Here is an 8952-nt window from a genome sequence, read left to right as displayed (position 1 = left end):
CTGGGCTCCAGGGTCAAGCATGCCAATAAAGAAGTTACCTACTGGTCTGATGACCAAAGGAATGTGGCCTTGATGGCACAACAGCAAGTCCCCCAGAATGGTCCTCTGCCTACTTAAATCCCACTTGCCGTCGTTTCCTTCTCCATGGAAGAAAAACATGCCTAAGTTCATGTCAGGACATTCCTGATTTATCCAAGAGCCCAGGATCAAATAAACAAAGGGCTTTGAGCTCTGCCAGGGAGCCTCCTGCCTCAGGAGGGAGAAATGGAGGGAAGTAGATCTCGGCCCGGAGTTGGCCGATCACCCTGTGAACTTGGTGAATGACGTGGCTGCTCAGTGCCATGGAGATGGAGGTGTCACGGGTGGGTGGTAGTGAGAGAAAAGAGACAAGTAAATCATGAGAGATGGAGAGAGAGCAAGGTAGAGTCAGAAGAGGGACCCACACGGCCATGGAATTTACGGAGAGAGGCTGACGGTGTCATACAATCGCAGCAAAGCCATGCTTAAGAACGTGCTGGGGAAAGGCTCTGTCTCAGGGCTCCGGCACAGATCAACTCTGATTGGCAAACTAGGCTGATGACACCATGTTTTGTTAGGCTTTGTTTCGTTTCACTTTTCATCTAAATCTGCATACTTTTTCTTCCCAAGACCCCAACCCCCACCCACCCCACCCCGTTCCTCTTCTCGCAATTTTACTAAGACTAAAATAGTCATTTTAGGTGCCTCAGCCCAATTCTAGGTCTTCCTTCTATTAACCTGATTTTGCATGCAACTGAGAACAGAAAAACCCGAATGGGATGACCAGGAAGCAGAAATGAATTCAGTTCCAAAAACATGGGAGGATGTTTACTTAGCAAGCATGCTGGAGCCTATGAGGAAGCAGTTTTACAGGGTGCTGTGTGCAGTGTTTCATTTCAGGGGGTAAAGATAACTTCGGAGTGAAAAGCAGGTGCTGGCTCCTTCCATCCACCTTCTGAGGCCTGGGGAGGCCAAAGCAGGGCAAACTTGAAAATGCTGGGCTTTAGCTCAAGCCCAGGAGGTCACTGGCTCTCTTTAGCCTCTGGAGCCACAGGCCTCAGGAACTAAACAAACTCTCCAGACATCGCGAGCTCTCAATGGCCTCTGACTGATCTGGGTCACAACTCTGAAATGCCAACGACAAAGAATTGTTTTTTCTCTAAAGGGAATGAACTGAACTTTTACCCAACCCTCATCCAGGGTTTGGAATGCAAGCAGTCTGTAATTGCCACAAACTTGAGTCCAGCGGTCATCAACCAGGAAAGCAAGCTTAGGGCAGGCCTCTCATTTCCTCATTACGGCCTACTCCACAGTGATGAGATCTTTAATCATGAAAGTTTCTCTCAAGACAGGGGAGCTGTGGGGAGGACTGATCCCAAACTCTATAGGACCCACAAACTAGAGTGGGTGTTCTAGATCAGCCAGGCAGCAATCCAGGCTCAGGTGGAACTGACAAGGCCTGATCCACAATGAGATGGTGTTTCAGTTTACTATCTGGGAGGGAGGCAGGTAACTGGCCCTTAGTGACCCATGAGGTATCTCATTTATTAAGCATCTACTAAGTGCTAAGCCAATGGACAGCACAGAAGTGTAAGACACCAGCCAGCAACTCAAGGCACACAGATCCTAGTTGGGTGCCCTATAAGCATTCCCAAATTTGCAAAGACTGATAATTCATTCAAAGTTGGAGAATACTTCCCCACTGGAATAATATTAAACACACTGGTTGGGTTCCTAGGCTAGCCCACCAAAAAGCCTATTTTATCCACTTTATGACATCACAAATTTAAATGACTTCAGGGGCCAGGCAGGTAATAAAGAAGTGGGGTAGCCTGGGAAGGGGATGTGCCAAGTGGAAGAAACATGCCACTCCGTCGGGAAGCAGCCCCTTGCCAGCTCTGCCTGCTTGGGGCCGTATGGGAACGAAGGAAGACCCAAAGAGCCCAGATCATCCAGTTCTTCAGAAGCCAGAAATCTAGATTTATTATGTTAAACTCTTGATTTTTAAACATCGTCAACATTTTTAAAAAATCAGAACAAACCTGCAGAGCTTCCAGTTTGTTTTCGCTGTCCTGCTAGGTTCAAAATACAATAGATATCCAATGAAAAAAATGGGAGCAAGTGCTGCCAGAATAAGGAATAAAATAAAATAAACAAATAAAAAAGACTATAGCTGAAGAGAAAAGCTTTACCGCAGGTGTTGTTTGAGAGAAAGAATGGCACATAGGAATGGCCACAAGGGAAATTTACACCTTCAGGACAACAGCTGTCAATCAGCCCCATGTTGAGAGCTGCAGGTGGCAAAGGGGGAGGGGGGAGTATCAAAATTAAAAATACACAATACCATTAAAATTAAAGATTTGTGCCCCACCCTGACCCACTGGAAGGACAGGAAGAGTCAGTCCATTACACTAGTTCCCTCTTCCAACGAGAGCTGCTGCCCTGGACATCCTCAAAGGGCCTGTGTGGGGCTTTGGTGATGGGATTGGAAGGGATTATCATAATCCAGCCGCTCACCCAAGGATTGGCCCCTCTATAAACACTATGACCAAGTCACAGTCTAGCCTCTACTTGATTTGTTGCCTCGCATGTCACCTATGGAGAATAAGACAAGTGGAAAGTAACTGAGTCACCCTATCTCTCTAGGTAACTTCCAGCCTTCAGGGCTTCATTCTGCCTCTGCAGCCATACAGGATAAGCATGCTCCCCAAAGAATTGGAGATACTTTAGGATAGCTTTTACAATGATAAATTTTCAGGTTAAACAAGGAGGCGACAAAAGGAAAATGAAAAAGGAAAGGGGCGGTGGAGGGGGGGGGAGGAGACGCAGAGCCAGAGAGAAAGTCTTAAGCCAGTGACCTAAAGTTTAAAAACCCAAAGAAAAGAAGGCTACACATGTGTTCATGAGAAAGCAGGCACCTGTGGCAGAAGAAAACACCTGAGGGAAGAAGACATAGGACAGGAAGGGCACACAGTCCACATATAAAAGAAAACTACAAGAGTCACCAGATTAGACAGTTCCCAAGGCCAGCCACCAGGTTGTGCCAATGATCCAGGACAAATCAGTTAAAATTTGAAACTGGGAGAAGGAAACTATATACAGCTCACAATTTTTACATCTGGGACATTTTTTTTGCCCGTTTGGCAGGGAGGGGTCCTTTTTCTCCTGGGTTTGTTGGAGTTCTTTATATATTCTGCATACAAATCCATCTGCCAGTTACAGGTACTTCATGGACTTTCTCTACTCAACTTGCCCTCTTCCCTTATATATTCTCTTTTCATGATCAGAAGTTCCTAATTTTAATGTAGTCCAGCTCACTGATCTTTTCCTTTTCACCCAGTACTTTCTGTGTCCTGTTTAGAAAATGTTTGGCTGTCCCAAGGTTATGAAGATATTCTCCTGTCACCTTCTAGATGAAGTTCTATCTGGTTTTAATTTTAACATTTGGATTAATGATCTTTACAGAACCTATTTTTGTGTATTGACATGAGACAGTGGTTGAGAGTCACATCTTTCCATGTGGATATACAGTTGATCCAGCACAGTTTATTAAAACAACCATCTATTCCCCACTGTTCAGCAGGGCCATCTTTGTCATAAATTAGGTGTCCAGAAATGTACGGGTCTGTTTCTGGGCTCCTTGTTCCACTCCTCTGGTCAGAAATAAGAGAGACAAACAGGTCTATTGTTGTGAGTACAGAGTACTAATCTTAAATCAGATGCTTTTAACATGAGGATCTGCCTACAAATAAAGTTTATGAAAATATAAATGGAAGAGCCAATAGTGTGGTACATAAAAGAGGAAAAAGCATTACGGCAAATTGAGCTCAGTGTGAACTAGCAGTGTCTGAGAGGAGGAGCTCAGCCTGGGCTTCTCAGAAAGAACAGGATGTGCAGAAATAGACAAAGAAAAGCATCACAAGTTAAGGAAAGAGAGAGCACAAAGAAAGGGACAGAAATAAAAATGAGTCTCATTTTTTGGAGACTACAATATAGTGATCAAGAGTACAGACGCCTACTGTTTCAAAGATAACCTTCATCCAAATCTTATTATGATTTAGTTGTGTGAACTTGGACAAGTTACTCAGACTCTCTGAGTCTCAGTTTCCTAATTTGCCCAAAATGGAGATAACCATCCTCATCGAGCTGTAAAAATGAGTTAATTTACGTACACTACTTAGTTCAGAGCCTAGCACTGTAAGTGATCAAAATATATTGGCTGCTATCACCGTCAGTATTAGTGACACCATAGAGACCAGCCAGACTCTTAGAGCAATCTTACTATTCAACAAATATTTACTGAGTACATACCACTAAACAAAGATAGTACATACGGTGGTTAAAAACTCAAGACTCTAAAATGATGCAGATTTGAATCTGAACTCTGGTGTAGCCTCTTTATGATTTATATACACTTGAACGAGTCACTTAAACTTCCTAAGATTCTAGTTTCAGCTTCATCCACACTTTGTGGAATTTTTGTGAGAATATTATAAGATTCAGAAAGCCTTCAGTATGATGCTCAACACAAAGTTCAATTAAAGCGGCTCTCACTATGATGATGATGATGCTGGCTCTGCACTAGAAGAAAAGGCCTACTGCCAACACCTGGAGATAACAAGGATACCTCGTATCCTCAGGTCTTTCATCCAAGCACTAGTCAGGCACCACCATGCCTCGCTTTATCTTAAGAAGACTAAGGAGACAAGATCAAGTGTGTTTAAGGCGGTATGGCCAAAGACAGGGGGGCTTAGAGTACGAAGGCTGAAGAAGCAGACTGAAAGTCAAGTTACTGGAACAGTTCAATACACGGTAAGGAACAGACGCACTTCTAATCTCAGAGCACTTGAAGAAGAAACAAAAACACAGAATCTACACATACATATAATCATAAATATTCCAAAAACATGCCGAGTTGAGGGGTATCAGAAATGGTCCTTATAAATCAGACGTCTGATGGCATCCGTGGGGAAAAGGTCCCTGAAGGAACATGAAGATAAGAGCTCAGAGCGACAATAGCTGCCATGCTGTGGTCAGTCTTCACATCTAGTCAGTCTCCAAGAGAAACTACCCCAGAGCCACTGAGGAGATTTTCCCATAAAACATCCAAACCACACGAGCACGACACACCCAAGTCACTGAGGTGAAGGGAAACAAGGCCCAGTGGTGACAACAAACATTTCAAGGACACAATGCAGCACCAGGTGCCAAGTGAAAATCCGAGAGACGAGGGCTGGGGACAGCCTGTGCTGGAGGGCAGGCAGGCCCAGGCAGAGGTGAGATGCAGGCGGAGACACAGACAGGGAGCCGGAGCCGGAGCCAGGCAAAGGACAGTGAGTGGCCTGGCAGATACCTGCCCTGAGAACGCAGGACTCCCGCAGGATAAAGGAAGACGAACAAAGGAGAGAAACGTCCTGAGTTTGCGGCACGAATGGCAGTGAGTACCAACACCAACACTGACTCCCGCGTGGACTATGCCCAACAGTAGTACAGCCAGGGGGCAAGCGTTTTGGGGATACAGTCAGGACCGTGAAGGTGGGGACAGTTTCCCCTAGGCAGACTTAGTTAGTATGTCTCCCAGGCCAAAAATCCAGGCTCCACTGTGTCCTTCCCAGGCTGGCTCCCATCACCTCCTGGGACAGTGAAAGAGGCCAAAATGTCTATCTCGTCCTAGGCTGCTGATCATTAAGTCTAAGCTCCCACCCCAGATGGCTCACAGCTCAGCTTCAAGCAAAACCCAGCCTGGCAATGGGACCAGAACCTGCTTTCTGATGATGGCCTGAGTGAACATGGCCACTCCACCAGCCGCTCAGCCAAACTCCTAGACCGGGGGCTTCCAGGGCTGCCCAACAAAGCAGGGGGAGCAAAGTCTTCTTGGGACTCAGGGAGTAACCCAACACACCTCTTGGCTGGCAGTTCTTGAAATGCTGGCCCTGTCAATGGATGGAAATAATTTCCAGCGAGATGGAGTGTGGCTGGGCCACGTGAGTGGACTGAGGAGAGAGCACGACCCTATCCCTGCCCAGCAGAACCTTGGAACCTGCAGGCTGTGCCACAGGCCAGGCCAGGGGTGGGGGGCAGGGAGCACTGTCTTGGCCAGATGCCCTCCAGGCACAGGCTGCTGTGCTCTGAGGTGGCTGCTGCTCTTGGTGTTCCTTCTCACCAAGGAGAGAAGCTCTGGGCAGGAGATGTCTCTAGGGTACTGAGAACCTGAGCAACTGATGACTCATGGGGTTGTACTGACCTCTGCGTGACCACACGAGCTTAGCACCCTGTGACTAAAAAATGGAGTTTCTGCTCCGGAACAAACTATGGCTTTGCTTAGCTGAGTCAGATCTAGACCACAGGAATCAGAGACACAAGTAGGACAGGGGGTTCCCCAAACAACTCTGACTTGAGCTTTTATTTCCGTGCTGCCTTATCCCCCACACAGAGGCATGCCTGTACCCGCAGCCTAACATGAGAGAGGAAGAAAGAGACCAGGCCACTCAGCACCGCCAGGACACAAGTCCAAGCTTTCAGTAAAGGGCCAGCCACACTGTAAGCTGGAGCAGGGATGGGACCTCCAGGGCCAAGACCCTCACCTTAGGGCTGGAAGAGGGGCTGAAGGCAATCTAAAACACCTTATTTAACATCATATTCTTTTGCAATACCTGGAATACATTTTCATACCGTTTTCCTATTATGAACCTTATTATAAGCAAGGTTCTATAAAATCTTCTTTAATGATATGAATTCACGCTGTCTGCAGATAGCTCCAGAGTGAAGAGGGATTGTGGACCAGAATCTCTGGGGGAGAGAGGTAGTCATGTGACAACACTCTTCTGGAGGGTTCAGCTCTCTGAAGCCCTCTGGGGCCAGCTGGCAGCCGTTATTCCCAGGTTGGGATCTGGCACAGCCCTCTGAAACCAAAGCTCTTTCCCCAAAAGCAAGCAGCAACAATGACTTGGCCTTTAAAAAACAAAAGATGATACTTATAACTTTCCCCCAAAGCCATATAAGCCAGATTTGGTGTGGGAGGTATACCCCACTCTTCTCCAACGTCCTCTCCCCTTTTAAAAACCTTCAGAGTCTTCAAAGGCCAGGGTGGGCAGAGGGAGCAGGCACGAGTGGCCTACAGAAGGGACTGGCTCATTTTTTTATTCCAAAAAACATGTGTCTAGGCCTCCTGTGGGTCAGGCATGGTGCTAGGCACTCTTCACAGGCCTCTATCCTTGGCCAGCAGGGACTCTCCTTGTCATCAGTTTGGTCAACCAGGTAAGCAGGACACTAAGAGGATAGCTGGGTCCTTAATCCCACCCTGGCAACCCAAATAAGGTGGCATGAGCCCTGCCACCCCTCCAGGCTGAGGTCCCTAGATATCTATTTCTGCCCTTCCAGAGAGGCAGGGCCAAGGAGAGAACACAGCAGGGGCACGTGTAGGGGTTGCCAGGGAAAAGCAGCACATACATGGTCAGTGGTTCCCAGAGCCTTGAGCCACCAGGGGATTGGAGAGTACAGGAGGGGAGTACATGAGACACCCCAGTCCACTTTTCCTATCCACCAATGGAACATCCCTGCCTCCAGAGCCCCTTCCCAATGACCTCGTAATCAGTCAAAACGATCCAAAGCCAAGTCACCCCGAGAGCAGTAATCACATTATGGCCTCACCTAAGTCAGAGCCTCCCAACTCCATCCGAATGGCCTGAGATGACCCAGCAGGTGGAGCTTTAAGAATCCCGGTGTCATAAGGCATCCTGGAGAGCATCTGGGCTGCACCTTCCATCCAGTACTGGAAGAGTCAGCCCTGAGTTCAGTCCACAGTGCTGGGCGTTGGTGGGTTACTTCACCTCTTGGCCTAATTTTTCTCATCTATAAAGCAGGGCTAATAAGCCAACTCTTCACGGCACTGTCATAAAGATTAAATGTGGCTATACAGGTGAACCACTTGGTAATAATCCCTGGTACACAGCAAGTATTCAGTAAGTGGTAGTTATTGTTATTAGCATCCCTCAGTGGTGGACACAAGCTTACGTATAAACACTGCAGGACCCACTAAAGGAGCTCACTACCCCTCAGGGCCACCCGTCTTCACTTCTTCACTTCCTTCACATCTCAAATGGCTGGGAAGTTATTCATTACTCTGCACGGACCTCTGCCTCCCTGTCACTGTTACCCACTGGCCCCCATGCTGCCCTCTGGGTGCCACAGAGGAAGTCCAATTCCTCCTTCACTTGACAGACCTTTAAATATACACCACCACACCCAGCAAACCAATCCTACAAAATCCTCCCCTCTCCAGGGTAAATATTCTCGTTTTTAATCACTCTTCATATGACTGCAGCCCTCCCCCATACATTCTAGCTCAACATTCTCCTTCCTATTTAGGATCAAGAACTGGAACAACACTCCAAAGCATGACTTGATCAGTCTGAAGTACAGCAGGAATATCACCTCCAGCAGAATCTTCCTCTTAGTCCACTCCTGCGGCTGCTCCTACTTCTCCAATTCCACCCCAACCCATACATACCCCGTTTAAAACCTTACTGTGGTGTCTTCTTCAGATGTCTCAGTTTGGATGGTAGGAATATAACATTGAATTACTGCTATATGCAAAACACTAGGCCAGATGATTTCACATGTATTATCTCCATTAATCTGCTCAGTTTCTCTTAGATGGAATCATACCCTGTTCTTCTTGATCCTGAGACTCACCTGCCCCTTTTTTGAGTGCTGACTGGATGGATCCTTTCCACCTGGCCAAATTCAAGTAGATCGAAGGGGCTTTTACACTGATGTCACTGGACCATAATCTGAGACCCATGATCTCTCTCCTACAATAAGCAGCATGTCTACCCTTAATCTCCTTTCTTTCCCAGGTAACAGAGATGGCAATCCTGCAGCCACACACTGCCATCAACAATCCTTCCCTTCTCCAAGTGCAGCAACACTTAA

Source organism: Choloepus didactylus, chromosome 2, assembly GCF_015220235.1.
Source record: "Choloepus didactylus isolate mChoDid1 chromosome 2, mChoDid1.pri, whole genome shotgun sequence".
Classification (NCBI taxonomy): Eukaryota; Metazoa; Chordata; class Mammalia; order Pilosa; family Megalonychidae; genus Choloepus; species Choloepus didactylus.
This window is presented reverse-complemented; position numbering follows the sequence as displayed.